This window comes from Poecile atricapillus, chromosome Z (genome assembly GCF_030490865.1).
Source record: "Poecile atricapillus isolate bPoeAtr1 chromosome Z, bPoeAtr1.hap1, whole genome shotgun sequence".
NCBI lineage: Eukaryota > Metazoa > Chordata > Aves > Passeriformes > Paridae > Poecile > Poecile atricapillus.
Window position 1 is genome coordinate 80,180,345 of NC_081289.1, and position 20,132 is coordinate 80,200,476.

Here is a 20,132-nt window from a genome sequence, read left to right on the forward strand (position 1 = left end):
TTTTCTTGTCATACTGGGCAGAAAGAAAACTGTTTATAATCAGAGTTTGCAGTTGACATAACAGTTGTGATAACTGATAAGAATGTATTACCAACAGTTTCATTCCTCTATTTTGGAAAAAAAAAAAAAAAAAAAAAAGTCTGTTTTACCAAGCCAGATAAAAATTCTGACCGTGAACAATATCCCATGGTCTTGCAATAGACAATTAATGAGTTTGAACTGGGTTCAAACTCATTACTGGGTTAAGATCAGTCTGGGCTGGTCTGATTACTGGGCTCAAACTGGGTTAAGATCAGTCAAATTTGGAGGAGAAAAGAGACTTCAAAAATACATAAAGGATATGCTGCTGGATTTGTTTCTTTTAGAAAGAATGTTTTAAATCTATTTCTACTTCATCATTTCACATTAATAGTAGTATTATTTGATCCCAAGATCCCAGGGCTTAAAATAGCCCCATTATATTTAAAGTATTAGCCATATATGATTATTTCAGATTCTCTGTAAGAAGACTAGAGCTGAATATTACTGGTTTTAACTAACAAAAGTACTTGATAAGCATAATACATATTTTGGTTGTACCTAAAACTGAAAAAACTATGCCTAAAGAAAGAAACTTCTGACTCACTAAAATGTTTTGACCATCAAATTTTTTTTAGTATTGTAGCCTAAAATTTTCATACTCACATAAAATAAAGCAATAATCTGCAAAGAGGGGGAAGTTTCTTGAGTCATTCTAATGCTTTTGTTTTATAGTGCTGAGTCAAATACGTCTGTAAAGTGCCAGAGGAACCGACAATAGTAAAGTTAATAAAGTATTTTTACTGCAATAATTTCTGATTTTATACAGCATATAAACTCAAGAAGTTGACCAGAGAGAGAGGGACAGAGATATTTAAGTAAGAAAGAGGCAACTAGTTAAAGAACACAATGGAAGTGCAAGTGAAAGAACAATTTGGTTATCAAACCTGCGTTTCAAAGATTTTTCTTCCAACTTTTGTGTTTGTACAAGCCTAATGCTTTAGTCACATCTTCATTGCACATAAAATGTATAATGACAGTAACAAAGGAAATAATAGAAGGAAAAGAAAATAGGATTCAAGGTGGATCTCATTCCTTCCTATCCATTGTCACACAATAAAGCAACTTACAATTGGAAATCAAACAACAGTTTTTCAAAATAACTGAGACAGTGAATTAATACTGAAATGGTCCTTTTATCATCAATGATTTGTAAATGCCAACAAAATAAAATCTCTTATATTTTACCAAGTTATTTATTTTTTATTTTTATAATGGTAGTTCTTAATTGTGCTTTTTGTTTTATTTCCATTCTATTTCTTTGTTTTCAATTTTCTTAGTATCAAATACTCATCTTACATTTTGTCAGTGTCATGGTCTGATGTAGTCCTGTCACACATGGATCTTTGTAAGCATAACTATACTGATTCCTGACCATGTACGTAGAATAAAGACACTCTAATACTGATCACCCACACTGCATTCCACATTTCCTCATCTTGTTTTTGGCTGTAACTGGCAGTATTCACTGGCTCAATATCAACACATCATTCAAGAAACGTAAGAACTGTCTGTAGTGGGAGTATGAACCTGACTGCACCACTGCTATCTATCACTGCTGTTACTTGAATGCATGCACATGATTTGTCCCCTCAGATCACATGCACTATTTGGGGTCCAGAGCTATTTAATACTAGTTGCTGGTATTACAGATGCATCTTCAGCGCAAGAAGAATATCAACGTAGACCCAGATCAAGAGATCTAGCTATCAGTATGCTCTCCTGTTTATCATGACTGGTGAATCAAGAAGCTGAAAATTTAATTTTAAGAACCTCAGATTCAGGATGCATTTTAGCATTTTCCCTGACATACTTAAAGTGCAATTCTGGCTATCAGCAAAACCAAATTCCCGAGGCAGTGAAGAGACTTTACTAGAGGCAGATTTCTGTTCCACACAGCCAGCAGTGAAGGCAATCCAAGAAGTTTATATCATTAGGCATGAAGGCCCAATTCAACACAGAGAAGTGTTCAAGGAAGATGATGAAATGGCCATTTGACAGTACTTAAATAGCAGAGAGGCAAAATTTTAAATTATTTAAAAATGTAGATAGTCATCTTGAAGACCGTGGTAGTCCTAATGATAAAATTGTTTATTCATTCAAAACAGTGTGCTTAGTCACTCTTCTACTACAAAAAGGAAGTGACTTCAGTGACATTTGAACCAAAAGGAGCTGGTATGGATCATTCTCAGAAAAATAATGATCTGAAGGAATCTGCTCCTGTACTGATTACCTAATTCAGATACTGATTTAAAAGTACTATAGACAGATGAGATAATGAGATAATGAGATAATGAGATAATGAGATGAAACCTGGGGACTCAAACGTCTTAGAAAAATATTAAACTGAAAGAAACCAGTGTTCTTGATCAGGGACCAGATCAACAGGTAACAATCTTACATGCCTGAATAATAGAAAAGTCCATCGGGCATGCAGCAGAAACCAATTATATAGCATCTTATTTGAAATGCCAGTGCAGTTCCCCTATGCTTATGCTGATAGTGTGAGTACTATTCTCACGTCTGTGGAATTCACCACAAAATGACTAAAACATGAGAAAAAAACAAAATGGACATGAGATATAGTGAAATATTTTTGTACTCAGATCCAGTGGCTGGAGTTACTAATGACTCCCCTTTTCACATGTATAAAGTGACAAGTTCTTTGCTTGTAAATTTAAGAGAACTATCATAGACAACTAATTCACCAATCAGTTTAAGTGTGTGCTAGAAATTGGCTTCTTCAAGCTAACCTGTCCATGAGAACACTTAGGATGCTCATCACATCCATCTGGCATAATTGAATGTGGGAAAGTAGTGTTCAGTGAAAGATGAGAGAGATGGAATACTCTAATAAATCCTCAAGTAATGGCTACATAAGTGTACTATCTAATTTATCAAGGTTGAAGGCAGATCCATCTGTTGAAAATAACCTTTTAAAGTGTTTGCATTCCTGCTCTAACTCATGTAAAAAATCAGATGCCTGAATACAGAAAGTGTCTCGTTTGTTTGCCTAACAGGTCTTCTTAACCGTGCATTTAACAAATATTTTTTTCCATCATTATGAGCTATGGTTTCAAATGGGAAAGAAAATAATTCTAGTCCAAAGTAATTTACACATTGATTCAGCAAGGTTTCCAAACAATTACATGCATTTTTTTCAGTTTAGAGACACTTACAACTAAAAAAACACACAGAATTTACTGAAGAAGGATCCTAAATTCCAACTGCTGCATTCCCCTAAGGCTTAGTTTTGTGTATCTCCTGGGATATTTAAAATATTTGTGTCATGCTTGACTCCAAGCCACTTTTTTGAAGACTCTTTAATAATCAAAATTAATTTCCTAAGTCAATATGCTTTTCACATAACTTGTTATATTTTGATACATGTAAATATCCATTTTATAATAACAAAAAATTGGAACATCAGAGAAAAAAATGCATTGTACTTATTTAATAATTTGAGTTTAAATGAAAAGAAACAGCAATGACAATAGAATCAAGCACCTATCTTTGAGACTTTGATAAAGTTTCATGTAATAATTATCACAAAGGTGCTATTTTCTAGCCTTTTAAAATGGTCTTCTGTAATAAAAGAAATACAAAACTATTTTAGTCTAATTTAGGAGAGTACCAAAAAAGGCTGCCAAATAGCTTATTTATGCATATAACCACACTACTTCATATCATGAAATATCAAAATTTACAAAAGGTAATTATTAAATCTTTATCCACATTCCTTAGTATCTTCAATGAAACTTATAAAACTATTGTTTTGCTATGAGAAAGAGGTCCCTATAGTCTCTTCAAACTATCGGAGTTTACAAAAAGATAAATTCCAGATCTCTTCTTTGTCATCAGCTGGATGTTATAATGTGAGATTTTATGTGTAAGTTTTAAAGTAAGACACACCACAGTGTTGGGAAAAATGCTGAGAAATATAATGGTATTGAAACCTTAAAAATATGCTTGCAAATTTGAAAAGGTGCAGTGACTATGGAATGATATCGCACATGACATCAAAAAGTTCTCTCATCTTCTGTGAATTATTTATACATTTTATTTGCAAAAAGGGCTTTTTTTTTTCCAATTGGTTCCCATAGAAATTTATTGAGAAAATAACCATGTCAGACCAAGATATATGATAATTATAAAATGAGGTAGGTGGTTAAAGCTATCTGAATATAAAGTATCAAAGGTGTGTATAAAATATTTTCATATTCTGCTGTACAAGAATAATGATTTTGAAAAAAGATGGTCTTAGGTTCCAGGAACGTAATTATTAGCATATTGAAAATTCAGGATTGTTTTGTTTGGTTTTAATTTTGATTTTAGGAGGTCCAACACTGTATAGAATCTTTCTTCTTCTTTCCTTTTTCTTTTATTTTCTTTTTTTTCCCTTTCCTTTTATCTCTCAGCCTACAATATGGCCATGATGACAGTCTCCAGTTACTGAAGCAGTAATTTCATACAGGAAATACATGCAGAGCATTAGATGATCCTTTCTTACAGATTTTTGATTTTCAGAAGCATCATTTCCCTTGATTCACCTATCTACTTCGTCTGATAAGACAGTCTTAGAAGTGAAAGTCACTAAAAACAAAAGCAGGTTTTTCCTAGATCTGTAATGATGGAACTAGTTTTAGCTCCAGCAAGTTATTGAATCTGTAAAATGAAGAGTTTGAAAAATTATTTGAGATCTCAGATAAAACGCTATTTATGAAAGCATTCAGTTGTTTCTAGTCTCTCTCTTTTGGTAACCATACCTGAATTCTAAAAACTCCTAAACAACCAGAATTCTAAGGATAATCATCCTGATTCTTTCATTGCTGCCACTCAAGAAATGAAGCTGAGCTTTTATTCAGAGGGGTGGGGATGGAAATTCCTTTGCTATGGGTGATCTACTTGAACATCAATAGTAATTTTTTCATTCATATGATATGAATGCAAGCTCGTAGGTCACAGGAACTGTAAAAGCTTTATTAAAATATCAATATGGAGATAAAAACAGAAGGTAAAGATAAGCTTTGTTGATTCCACTTCTGTCAGTAGGGATTAAATGACTAATCACTAGTGGATTGTGCGCAGAGTAAAACAATTGACTCTTAGAAGCTGGATAAAAAGATAAATGTTATTGCACTACTTCCTCATCCTCAAAAAGATTTATTATACCAGAGGAAGTAGTCAATAATGAGCCACCCAACAATTTTACCCTTCTAAACCAAATCAAAGGATTTCTTTTGGATCAAAATAAATGCTTTAAATTAGTCTGAATTAGGTAAAGGGAAAAAAAGAAAATTTGTGTTTCATCAAGTACCTGAAGATGAACTATCAGATTAGTACTCTGTACAGCATTGATTACAAAAGCAATCTATAAGACAGTGACTCAAATATTACAGCTAAAATTCAAAGCTTAGAGATACAAACTCCAAAGATACACAACCCTCCAGAAAGCATAACAAAGAAATCACATAAAATAACCATATTTTCTGCCAGCTGAAGGCTCCCATAAAGGTTTAAATTGTCCAGCTTGATTTTAACTATTGTAGTGCATACTGGTTGCTCTAGTGAGCATGTAATTATAGCTCTCTCCTATGTCATAGAGTATAAAAAAAGTGATTGTTAATATGTAACAGCAGTAATATTTAGTCTGCATCTCTGTGCTTGTATCGTGACTTCAAATTAAAAACTAATCCTCTGAGAACCTCCATGTTTAGAAAATACTGAGGGAGTTCTTACTGTTTATGTACTCTTTCTAAGTGAAAACTAACAGATTAGAACAATTCTTCTGTTACGTTTGTTATTTTAACACATAATTCTTCAGCTGAAGTGTTTCAAGGAAAATCTACATAAGAGATTAGCATTAGCTATTGCATTCTGTCTATATAGATAGGACATAGAAATATTAAAATATAAGACTTAAATACCATCCCTTTATCTGTGAACTACATTTTCCTTATGTTTTCCTTATGATTCCATGGTTTTAAAAAATTGTGCATGGTGCATCTGTGCATTTATGCATTCGTAGAGACAGTTTTTAAGAGGGAGAAGGGAATTGCTTACATGACTGTAAAGATGGCTAGGAGAGGCTGAATCAAGGATGATGAAAAAAGAATGTGTTCAAATATTTAATGTGTTAAAAAGGGAATTGAATTAAGTTCAGTGTCTAGTTATTACAAAATTATTAGTTGTCTGCTTTTCTTTGTCTGCTTCCTTATCTGAGAACCCCCTTCATTATAAATTATTCTGTTCTGATACACTAATGCTTTTTATTTTTTTGTTTATTTATTGTAGTTTTGTTTTTTCCTCCTTTTTTTTTTTTTTTTAATAGACTTGATTCTACTATTGACACTTTAAAAAATGCATATGAATAATCTTAGCTAGACTTCTATGATCTAAATTTAGGATGATTGCAAATTTAGTTTGGTAATAATGGAAGCAACACTTTTGCTAGTGAAGAAAATGGCAAGACAGTTGATTAATTAGAGCTTTTAAGAAATGAGAAACAGCATATGCTAGAAAACTGGCCCAACATGTCTTACAATAATAGGAGACATTGTAAACAGAAGCAAGAGTAGAAATAAACAAGTTTCTCATCATTAGAAATGTTTTGGAAATGTTCTGAGAATTCTTCACTTGGAGGACTACAGAATGGATGAAGAAAAGTTACCTAGACTTTTGGCAGTGTGAGCAGACTGCTGGGCATACAAACTAATCAGCAAAACTATCAGCAAACTAATCAGCTGAACTATGATCACTGTACTAGTGGAATTTATGACTAGCAATCAAGTTCCATAACATTCCCAGGGAACATAAAGTCAGACATTTTGATCAAAGAATCATGGAATCATTAAGATTGGAAAAGACCTCCAAGATCATCAAGTCTGACTTTGATCAAAATCCACGACATCAACTGAACCATAGCATAAGTGCCATGTACAGTCCAGTGACAGTCCATATGCAGAGAAAATAGATATTTTAAGCCTAATATATCATGTATATCACACACAGGAAGGATGCTGATATTATACAGAACATTAAAACAGAAACAAGAAAAAACAAACCAAACCCAACCAAAATCCCCAGCAAACATACAAAATAATAATAACAATTAAATGTATACTCTAGCATTCCTGTCAGGATTGCCCAGAGCACAGTGCTTATCTAAAGTTTTTCTTATTTCTGCTCCACAGTAGCAGGTAAAAAGATGAAGATATTGTTATAATAGAAAGTATCCCTGGGTTATCCGTGATCAGTTGCTTCATTCAAAATACATGAAAATAAAATAAGCAAAAACTACCCAATTCTTTGCTAAATTATTGAATGGTACATTTAACCAAAAGTCTTTTACAGTAAATGAATGTTTTTAATTATTTAAGCTTATTTGGTTACTAGAGGTTTTTCAACAAGACATAACACTAGGTTATTTACTTATTTAGAGCTCCTTTTAGCTGTTCAAATGTTTGTCATGTGAATCTTTTCTTCTGCACTGTCAAATGAATTAGACAAAACTAATCTATAAAATTTATAATAACTCTTGATAAAAAAAAAAAAAAACAAAGAAAAAAACAACATAACCAAGAAAAATTATGTATATTATTATTAGTCATTCTGGTTTGGTGTTTAGGTGATAAAAGTTTATAGTTATAAAAAAAGTTTAAAGTTATAAAAATTGCTGATATTTTACTGGCCTTCACAACATCTTCAACAAATGTGCTCATGAATATATCAGTTTTCCTTCTTCTGTGGGTATGTAACATAAAGTAGGAACACAGAATTCTACTGCTTAAGAGAGTATACAAGATGCATTTTGAAAATCAGCATCAATCCGTGCATACAGCACACAGATAATAATGTTCTTCTATATTATCCATCCACAAAAGTTGCACAGCTATGTGCTTTCATACACAGAGCTTGATTTTTTCACTTACTTTCCCACTAACACTAACTTTTCCACTTTAACTAACTCTAAGCTTTTGGAGCCCTGAGACAAAATTTTATGAACACTCAAAAGTGTGCCATGAAGAGAGAGGGTATATTTGGGTTTTTTTAATAAAAGTCAATGTTTTCCTTCCCTAGAATTGCACCTCAGTGAAAGCCAACAGATCATATTAAAAGGAGAAGTTTTAGTCCTTAACAACTCACCTGGTTGTATTATTCTAATATGAAATATTCTAGGTATAATTATTCTTGTGTCTATTCAGCTATATATACACATGTCTCTCTTCCCAAAAACATAAGCACATGTGTGTACACATATGCCAGAGTTTTACATTACTTGCAATACATCTGTGTACAGGTAATTGTCCAAAGATACCCTCAGGCATTCAGCTGAAAGAGAGGAAGTCAGCTAGTGACAGATTTACAATATAGGAAGGTTGTAAGTGCTGTCTTTACTAAGGGACTCATGAACAAACACTTTTTCTTTTTTTTTCCCCCACAAAATGCTAACCACTGGTACACTCAGGGCTTCACTGTATATATATTCATTTTCTCTTGTAAAATTGTCATATTTATAACTGCTCCACTGTTCTTATAACAGTTCAGCTTTTTCTCTTCAGCACATTGAAATACATGCACTACATAGGATGGCAGAAAAAAAACTAAGTCAAAGAAATCTTTGGTCAATTCAGCAGAAGTATAAGCACTTAAAATTATGGTATTCCAGACTTACATCCTTGGGCTGTAATATAATTATTATTCCGCTGATAATGGAGAAATGAGGAAGGGTTCACACATAACAGGAAAGAACAAGTCTCCTTAGGCCATCTCTACAGCAAAATGTCTAAGTTATGCTTCAGCTCCAATTGTGATAGCCATTGGGATGGGAAGCTATTGGGATAACCATGCTATTGTTCCTGCCTAGTGTGGTAGGACTTGTCTGCTGTACTTTTTTCCTCAGCTGATGTTGCTTCAGAAAAAATAACTGTCAAGATACTTGAATTCAGTGAAGCAGACAGTTTCTGAAATATTGTCTTTTAATTTTAGCTGAGAATTAATGAACCTGACAAATTCCAAAGACAAAAGGAGATTGCTCACTCAGTTTGTAATTAATCTGTGACTTGCCACAAGGCATGTAGATACTACACTGACACTTCAATTCAAAGGGAGACTAAAAAGTCTGTAAAACAGAAATCTTTCACCTACAAAAAGCAACTCTGATTAGCAAATCCCTACAACAATGGACTGGGAGAGTAATTTTGGGAAGGTCATCACTACATGCATGTTTTGTTCCCGTATCTTCCATACTTAGTTGGTGTTGGAGGCAGTACCAGATTATTTCTTTGCTCCAATATTATGCTCAGGGAGAAGACTCCTTGAAGAACAGATCTGAGAATAAACATAAGAAGGAAATGGAGGAAAGAGCTGAGCTTTTCTCCACAGAGCTTTGAAGAGAAGTCTGGTGGGACTAGAACATGAAAAAAGAAAATGGGCTTAGCAGAATTTGTGTTGAAAATCCCCAACTCATTAGGAGTCTGGAAAGAATAAAAAAGGCCATGTAACAGATTTTGAGTTAATTTTGACAAAACTATCCACTGAAGTGGATAGGAAAGCTGTCAAGGTTTCTGACAAGTCTGGGACACTAGAACGGATGCTACATACTTGCACACAAAAGGGGGGAACATTACCAGAAACACTGAAACAGGAACCGTAACAGTTAATAACAATAACATCCAAGGTACTGTAAAAAAATAAACAATGTTGGATAGAAAAATAAGAATATTCTTCAGAACAAGCTTAAGATAAATGGTTCTAATGTAAAAAAGATGCCCAATCATGATTTTCCTGATGTTTTGTGTGAATTGTATACCTCTCTCATTCTGCTTATACAAGCCCACTACACAAGGAGTGATAAATACAATAAACAATAATGAGTGCTCCTACTTCTTCTGGGTCCTATGCAGCTGTAATCTCATTGTAAATGACTTACAAACAAACCCATCTCTGCCATTGTGTGCTTCAGTGAGGGAGAAGTGATAAACTTTGATGACAAGACATGAACTCTGATAGTTGGGAGAATGCAAAATTGAAAACTGCAATAGAATTTAAACTATGTAGTTTAAATAAACTTGTTTATTCACGTGAGTTGGATGCTAAGTTTGTTAAATAAAGCCAGACCTAAGTGAAAATTGATTAATTCAATTCACTGATTATCAAAATTTACTACAGTTTAAAGACTCTCCTTAGCACATAAAAAACTTGGATTAAATAGTTTGCACTATCTAACCAGACAATGAAGACCAAAAGACATTGGTCCAAAGCAACAAGCTGCACTGACAGACAGGAACAATATCTGGAAACTTTCCAAAATCAAAGGAAAAAGTCAGAAGTGTTTATTACAGTTAGCAGTTCTCTTTAAGAGGTACCTTCAGTCATATTGAGAAAGAATTAAATAGAAACAGAATGAAAAATTTACGTATCTCACAAGCATAAAGAAGTCAAGACAGATCAGGCTGTGAGTAGTTGCTGTAGAGGGATCACAGAGATAAAGAAAGTGTAAAATTGACTGGCCTTAGATATTAAAGCAGTCTCACTAGCAGTTGAAAACATAAGCTCATCTGTATGATTTGCTTTCATTAGGTAGAGCAGAAAGTACCAAACAAAAAGTCAAGTCTGTTGACTCTCATTAAAAGCTAATTATAGGAGATATTAGCATGAGTCAGATCCAGGATTATGAGTAACAGTGACAGAAGAGAGTTTTCACAGAGTTTAGATATTTAACAGGACAGAAATAAAAAAGTAATTTCAATACACTCTTAAGAAGAACTCTGTTACGAAGATGAAAACTCATGACAGCAAGCAATAAAAAATAAAATTAGAAACATAGATATGTCTGAAGAAACTACATGACTAAGATCACCAGATGCAAAAAATACAAACATAAACTCCCTATACTTCTGAACGTTGATAAGAGTATTTCCTCTTTTTTGCACTACCAGTCATTCATTCTGCTAGTTGAAATGTACCAATGTCATAGTGTTATGGAAACATTTCTATACCTGGCAAACAGATTGTAGTTTTAAGTTTTCCTACCTGTTGCTATGGAATCTCAGTCTCCTCAGGGCTGAGCCCCTCTGGAATACCTCCTCAAAAGGGAGTTTCCTTTATCTCAGTTCTGTTTCAGGAAAGATTCTCCAAAGGCTCATTTGCTTCTTGTTTCTCGTGGTTATTAATATATATTGCCAAAAGACTTGGCAGTCTTCCCCAGACTTTCTGCACAAGTTCAACCCACTGCAGCTTTGGCTCAAGTTGGCTTGAATAGCACAAAATGGCCCCGAAATACGCAGTTCTTTCATCTTTATACTTATTCTTAGCCCATTAACAATAGACACGTATATTATTTTTCTTAGCGACTCAATGACCCATCACCTGTGTGCTGCACTGTGGCATTCTCTATCCAATCACCTGTTACTACCTAAAAACCTCTAGAAGAAGAAGACAAAGAAGAAAGAAGAAGGAAAAGAGACAACGCCCTAATCCATCTTGACTTCTGCTCTCTAAACTAGCTTAAACTCTAAACTAACTTTTTCACCCAGTGACTTAAGAAAACTCTCTAATCTACACACTAACACTTTTAGTTTTTCTATTTAACTTCAACAGTTGTTTTCATGTGTTATATGAAATTTAATGTTTTCTTGGATGTCAGTGCTAGGTATCAGAGACAAGGGCACACACTCTGGGCCTCAGACTCTAACACTACCATGTAGGTGGTATGCAGGTGGAATGTTCTACAACTATATATGAACTAAACTTCAAACAAGTTTTTCTCAAAATCACAGAACATTTATCTACATAACTACATATTTAACTACTAGAGTCAAGTACCAAGTTCAAGTAGCAAGTTTATCTCAGAAAACACTTATATAACCAAACCATTATGAAATTCATCATATGCCAAGGGAGATGAAACCCTCTTCAGAGACTTGGTGATTTGTTTTAAGAAGATTAAATTGCTTTTTCAATAGAACCACATCATGCAGTACCTCCACTGTTTAGATCAGTTACATAAAAGAAGGAATATCTGCTGGAGGGAAAAACATCTGATGAAAATTTTAGTCATATTGTGAATATATGGCTAGATCTACCTAATTACTCTCTTCACACCTCGATTAACTTTTCAGGTGAAAAAAAAGTTCTATTCTCAGGATGCATGAGATCTCTGCATACTAAATAATAACATTCAGCAGAAAAGGAAAAATTCAGCTGTGAGGCATGATTTCCTGGAACTATTGGGGTTTTTTTTCTTTATATTATATTAAATTAATGTCATCACTGCTATTTATTAGCTGTGAAGCCCTGATAATAAAGAGCTATAGGAGAAATTATTTTAAACTTCCAAAAGACAATATGTATCTATAAAGGAAAAACATTTTTTCCAAGAAATGCAGAATTAAAATCCCATTTTCTTCCAAAGTATTACAAGATTCAAATTTTAGTTCAAGTATAAAAAATTCTACCCTTGATGTGTCTTCTGTTAAAAAGTAGAATGACTTGTCAGTACTAAATAATAACTATGTATACTCAAATTGCCAAGAGGGGACATGTTAGCCATATTCTGTTGCATATAACCATGCAGCTCTTAATCTTGTTGTGGCCGTTTGGCAAACAGCAGCCTCATGTCACTGAGCTCTTTAAGAATTCTAAATTTTCTATGCTGTGAATAGAACCCTTTAATGACATAGTCATCATAATAAGCAACACACTGCACCTAAAACAAGGTCAATAACTCTAGGAAAAATATGTCAAACCTAACAGGCATCTCATGTTCTATTATTTCATCCTGTCAAACAGTACCTGTAGGAGACTAAAGCCTAGAATTTTAGGCGCAAATACCATGCTACTTAGGAGTGCTGCTTTGTCAATGCAAAAATGTTTTGAGGATGGAAATTGATTTTGAAATGTGACAAGATTTTGGCAGCCCACCTGGGAAGATGTAGAGGGCCCCATCCTGGAAGCTATCAGGAAGAGGAAATTCAGGATCTTCAGCTTCTAGCATCTTACACTCCTAGAGTACTTGGGTCTTTCTAAAATGTGTATGTTCAGCAGCTGAGGAAGAGTGTTTCTTGAGTTTCTAAGCACTGGCTAACTGCCAGTACATCCATTTTGCAGGTAAGAACATCTGAAATTCCATTCTAAACCCTCCAAGCTCATGGTTCCTGGCTCACAGCATTATGCCAAATAACCTAACAATCGGAACAACCTCAGATCAAGGAATAGGAGTGCTGCCTTTCGGAGACTAAATTCAACTGATCGACTGGATAATGCTCACAGAGCTAGGCTGTCCCATGGATCCATCCCCAGTGAATGACAGCTTAAAATTGTCGCTCTAATAAGGAATGGCTGGAAAGAGGCGACACAGACTTTCATGGAGTCAGAACAGGAGAAAACCTTTAGTTTATTGCCTCAGGCTAGTTTTATAGACTGGTACGTGGAAAGTACAGAAAGGAAACTATAATTGGTTAGTGAACTGCTACATTACCATCATTGGTCAGTGGTGTACACCACCTCCTGACTTTCTCTTGCAAGGAAAACAAGAGGACAGACAAACAGCAACTGGTAGTTGTTTTCTGTCTCTGAGGATTGTTTTGAAATCCTCCTATGAATTTCTCAGGCTAGCTCTCAGGCAGGGAGCAGTTTCTGCAGGCTCCCTGCAGCTTGCTCCAAAGCTAGCATCCATATAAAATGACACCACAAAATTCCTTTACAGCACTAATGAAAAATGTCCAGCAGTACAATCCTTTTTGCAAAACAGAGTCCACCTGCACAGTTTCATATAACCCTCTGGTGAACCAGCTACACTGGATACCTTCTAAAAGACCTCTGTATGAGTGTCTTTTTCAATGATACCGAGGCTTGAAAATGGTCATCTCTTAGAAAGTATCTTGCTTCTTCATTGCTAGTGTTTTCACTCTCCAGATGGATAAATTTGCTAAAAGAAAATCCTGAATTTATCTAAACTGTATTAACTTTTAAACCCTAGAAGATTTCTCACTTTGAAAAGCAGTGAAAATTTAGTGGTTTTGTTTTCAGTTTCTCAGACAGATGTGAACAGGTATGTAAGATTAAAGTCTGCTCCAGATGATAGGATGATTTATCTCTGGTGACATTTTTCTTTTATAAATACTGTAATGTTTCCTTTCCATTTACTGTTATCTTGATACTACTAGCTATAGTCTGAACAGTTACTAGTAGCAGTTTTGAGGAATACCTGTAAGTCATCAAGAGGAAAACACTCTTATCAGCTATGCTGTTGAAGCTCTAGAAAGGTTTATAGGATATACCAAGATAACCCAAACCAGGGAGGTGCCTGGATGTTCCTACCTGGCCTGAGCGTATTTTAACCCACTGGGTTTTTTTGCTCTTTGGGGGGACCTTTGCCAGCAAGGAGAGGATCAATGGAACATCATTGGGATCCACAGAGTGGTGATATCTTCCTTATTTTGTCCCTTTCACTCTCGTTCTGTTCCCCCCGCCCCCCACCTATTTCCGATTTATTTCTCTCTCTCTGTCTCTCTCCCACATTTACTATCAAACAAAACCCATATTATTGTCACTGGCATATGGTCTCATTTGAACCTTAATTCGGGCAGAGGCATTTCTAAGAACCTTAGTAATCAGATCCTGTCACTTGTGTCTATGGCACAGTAGATTGTTAATTCAGATTCATATCCAAAATCTGTAAAGGAGCTGCTGCTACATCTTTCATCCCCAATGTCTTCCTGCTAATTCTGGGAAAGATGTGCTACTTGGGAATCTCTATCTTTCTAGTCCATAAATTTGATAGGAGAGTTTGTTCAGCATCCTGGAAGCTAGTTAACCTTCTACCCAGCATCATGAATCTCTTGCTATAGGACTTGGGAAAGCAGTATGAGAAAAAAATTAGCTAAATCCCAAAGGAAACCCCAAAGAACAACAAAAACAACAACAAAAACCAACAAGAACGAACAGATTTTTGAAAATATATATTACAAAATATTTTTGCCAATCGCAGAATCAGAGAATATCCTGATCTGACAAGGATTGTCAAAGTCCAACTCCAGACCCTGCAGAGAGAAGCCCCAAGAATCACACAGTGCAGAGTGACTGATATGTACTGGCTAAATTTATTTTTGAAGAAGGTGACTCCCTCAGTAATAGTGTTATATTCAAAACAAAGTGACAATAATTTCTGTAGAGAAGATATAACTGAAATTACAGCAGAATTGGATGAGACAAAGTAGGCAATTGTGGTTTGGCAAATGAAACAGATTTGCCATAAATACAAGGAAATTAATGATAAAAATAGATTGCAATGCTTCCCTAGAATATAGTGCCTCAAGCAATTCCCTCACAATATGTGGATTGAAAACAAAGGAAGTTGTAATTATGTCCTGGGCATAATAAGATTTTGCTGAATACTCTAGGAAATATTTAAATTCTGGAATTATTAAAATTTGGAGATATTCAGATCTCTACCCTCAGCCTTAGGCCTCAGGAGAGGAATGCAAAAATTCAGAGGGAATTAAAGTTCTCAGCTGGTTCTTATGAATGCAGCAGGGACAAAAGGATCTAGAAAAGCATGGCTGTAATTTCATCTTGGATTTACAGTTTGGCGGAAGTTACTGAATGAGAGTATTCTATTTCTTAAATTCCTAAGCCTAAAGACAATTTGAGATAGATTTTCTTTCTGATGGATTGTTCACAGCATCTCATCTGGTTCCTTTCCAAGACCTCCTTTTCAAGCATGTCCTGCCCATCCTCATAGTCCAGTCTTTACCTGGACTGGGAGTTCTTGCCTCCCTGTGATTTGTTTAAAGCACTGTATTAATGTCAGCAATTGATGACATGACTCTTTAGCAGTTGATTACGAGAGCAATTAATAAGAGGTGTAAGAAACCTTTAGAGCTACAGAGAATGAAATCTAAAGGATGCTATTCAGCATCTATGTCAAAGAATAAAAACACGCATAAAATTTAAAGCACCTATCTAGAACCCATGTATCAAGAGTTTTCTAAGAAATATTGGTTATTAATTTGCTTCAATGTGATGAATTGCATTTAAATATTAGAAAAAGCGTAAGTAGTAGTTTTCATGTAATTCAAAACAGGACAAAACAACTTCTAAACTTTAGCAACACAAAATGCAGGTACAATAATATAGAGTTAGAGATATAAATATATAGATACCTCTGATTAAGAGAAAAGAAATTATGAATTTATAGAGCAATTGAATATAAATAGTATAGTTAATGTGCAATAATACATTCTCATTCCAGTGCCAAAATGACTTTACCCTGTGTCCTGGGGTGACTTTATGATACTGGTATCCCAAATCGTCTGGTTTATGTTATATATTAAATTCTGCACCTTTAAGACTGGCTTTGAGAGCAAGAGAGGGGGAAGAAGAAGCGTGCAGTTTGTGTTAAGGAAAAACATCACTCCCACACATCCTGCTCCTGGACTGTGGTGTCTGCAGCACGGACAGACAGCGGGACAGAGCTTCTCTCTGGCTTTTAGTTAGTTTTAGCTAGCTGAGGCAGAGGAGTTCCCTGGACCTTTGGTTTATTTCCAATTTTCTTGGATCTGTGCAAGCCTGCTCTGGACTGAACACCCAGCCAAACCCCAGGAGCTCACGCCTTTGGCCCACCGGGGCCTGGGCCTCGGCACTTTCCAGCGCCGGAGGGACTGATAAGAACCTGAGCGAGCCCAGCTACACCACATGAAAAGGACTTTTCTTCCTAGATTTGCCATCCCATCGAACAGCAAGAGGTTTTATTATTTAATATTACTCAATTTCTGTTAAATAAACAGCTTTTTCCACTTCTCTCCAAGGAATTTTTTTTCCCTTTTCCCGGACCAGTTGGTGGGGAGGGGCATTTCCCTGCGGAAATCCCCATTTGGAGTTTTCCTTCCTAATTTGCCCTAAACTAGGACATCCTGTTAATGGAGTAGAAACTTAGATTTTTAGAGTCACAGCATAGTTTGAGTTGGAAGGAACCTTAAAGGACACCTAACTCCTACACCATCTAAAATTTTGGGAAGTCAGTACTTTCTGGGTCTTTTGATGCAGAAGAGAACAGCAGATATATACACCTGCCCATCATAAGAAAAATGCTTCTGAAGGAGAGCCACATAACTTGTGTGGCTTTCTTTCACAAAGGCATTAATAGCTCACTAACCTAGATTTTCTTTCCATGCTCTGCATCTTAGTGAGCACATGCTAGCTCTAACTGGTGTTACCAACCTAGAAAGCAACATGTCAAGGTTTACGTGCTCAGTGCAATTGTCTAGTGAAAAGTAGGGGAGGGATGAGGATCTACTTTTTAATTTCATTTTTGAGAATGAAAATTAGATCGTAGGTGGCAGAGAAATTTAATAAAAATATCTTTCACATTTCACTTCTAAGGAAAGAATGGGAGAAACATTTAAGCTGAAATAGTTTCTCGGTCCTTCTCTATTAATTATTGGCTCAAAATGCAATCAGCAGCTGTTAAGAAGCTGGCTGCATTTTGTCAGTAGCACTGTGTGTTATTCTGTTAGACAGAGCTAGTTGCTGAAAGCTGAATCACCCATTCCTGTGTTCTTTCACACAGAAAGGACACTTTTTAAAGGCCATATTTAGTTTCTAGCTTGTCATGCCTCATTTAACCCAGGAAACATGAGCAGAGAAACATGTCCAGACCTTTAAACCTTAATTTCCTAAAAACCCCAGCTGCTAACTTCACATAATGGAATCAGTCTCGGCAGGAAATAGGGCTGAGTTTTATATTGGGCTGCTCATTTCTCACTTTTGCGCTGGGATATTGAAATGAAAATTGCTATCATACGTTGCTTGCATGTGTGCACGTAGTACTTTCTTAAAATTGTGATAATATGCAGTACCATGGAAATACCACTCCTTAAACTGTTCAGTAAGTCAAACTTGTGCAGACTTTCCAATTCATGGCTACACGTGAGGCTTCAACATGCCCTGGTTGGAAAGCAAGTGAATGGTGTACTGGACTCTCATTTAATGGGACACAATTTGATTAAAGATAGTCCAAACATGGACTTGGGAAAGAAAAAGTCTTTGTTATAAATCTTACTGAACCTTCTGAAGTGAAGGGTGAAAACTGAGGACATAATTTATCAATACTTCAAGAAAGCTTTCAGTGCAACCTAAAACAAAAAAGACTGATATTCAAGGTAAGCAGATCTGATGTAAAGAAGCAAACTATTTGAGTATAAAACTGATTTGAGTATTGACATCAAATTATCTTGAAGAGTAAAAACACATGAGAATTTATTGGTGATGGTTGCAATCAACTGACACAAAACTGAGAGCTTAATTTTGTTTCTGATCCAGAAATTAAAAATAATTAAGCAAAAAAAGAAAATAGAATATAAACATGAAATAATATCAAATAGTAAACTCCACAAGCTCTAATAAATATAACAGACCAAAATCTGTTGCAACATATTACACCTAATGTGATTGTATGTGAGCAGCAATGAAAGTGCACCATATCAATATATATGCACATGTATGCATACACTTGTGTATAAAATTCTGTGTTGCATGTGTTACCTCACTGCATGTTTTTTCCACCATTAATCTATTTGAAATTACAGTTTTCAGAATTCAATTCTTAGTCTGGCTATGTTCATTCACAGAGACAACAATGGATATTATTACTTCCCTCCATTGCACTGTACATTCCACAGATTTTTTAGCAGTACCATGAAAGTTCTGTATGTGGCAAAGGTTCACCTTGCCCCTGTGTCACCAGTTTCCTCAGTGTTTATATAAACTCTGGGTACAAGTCTACACTTTGCCAGCAGGAAAGGAAAGTTATACCCCTAAATTTTCTCAGGCCTTCTGAATGCCTCATATTTCTTTTGAAAATTTGTTGCAAATGGATTCTATGGCAGATGTCAGAGGAATGCAATAGCAGTTAAGGGGTATAATTATTCAGGTACTAGCAAATATTTCATTCTGTTCAAAATGCTGTTACCTGAGCTGTTATTACCATAAACAATCAATAACTGCTCTTATCTAATGTATCATATTAAAAATTGGTACTTTTCTCCTCACAAATGTAGATCCAGAATATTTTATTAGCCAAAAAACAAGCATCACCCATCCTTATAATAAAGAAAAAAGAAAAATGCATTAAATTATTAAAAGTACAAGAATTATGCATTAGTTATTACCTTGCCATAACACCTTCAGTTGTTAAATATTATATGCTTTAATTTAAGCAATTAATATATCACGGCAAAGTTTCTGTCATGCCTCCAGTAATCCAAGAAATTACCATTCAGGTATTAAGGTGTATCTTATATACACGTGTGTGAATGTACTTTTTTTTTTTTTTTTTTTTTTTTTTTTTAAATACAAGGTTTCCTATAATTTCTTCCTCCATTATTACATTTTTCCCTCCAACACACACTAGACTTGGTAAGCACTTTGGCAAAACTTCCTCTTAACCTCAAGGATAAAATTTGCTGCACTTTCAGAAATGTCCATGATTTTCTACTTACACTCTTTCTTTAATGTATTTTACTGTATTTCAGTAACACAGCCTTGTTCTGTCATGCAGTTACCCAATCTCTCATCTCTTTTAGCAGAAACTCATTGTTTTTCTTCTCTCTCTCATCTCATAAATAACTTTGTGTACTAGCCACAGGAGGTAAAGTCATATGAACAAGTAGAATTTACTAAATCAACAAAAGAATGTAACAGATTATGAAACACGATATTTACATTCAAATGTTATTTTGAACATTGCAATTGCTGAACTGCAAATATGTGAAGAATGTGAGGAGGATAACTTACTTCCCTGGACAAACAGGAAAAAGAATGATGTTAGGAAGCTTATGATTCATGATAACATTGAGGTGTGTTTTAAAAATTCAGATCTGTTTCTTCGGTTTATTATTAATGTGAGTCTAAATTTTATCATTCAAGAGAATCTGTCTGCTTGCCTAACAGATAACCATTGATCTAGCAAGAGGTGAAACTCCCTTCTTTTCTCAGATATATGTCTTTCACAGTAAGGCTACAGGGGTAGCTTCTGTGAGTAGCTGCTAGAA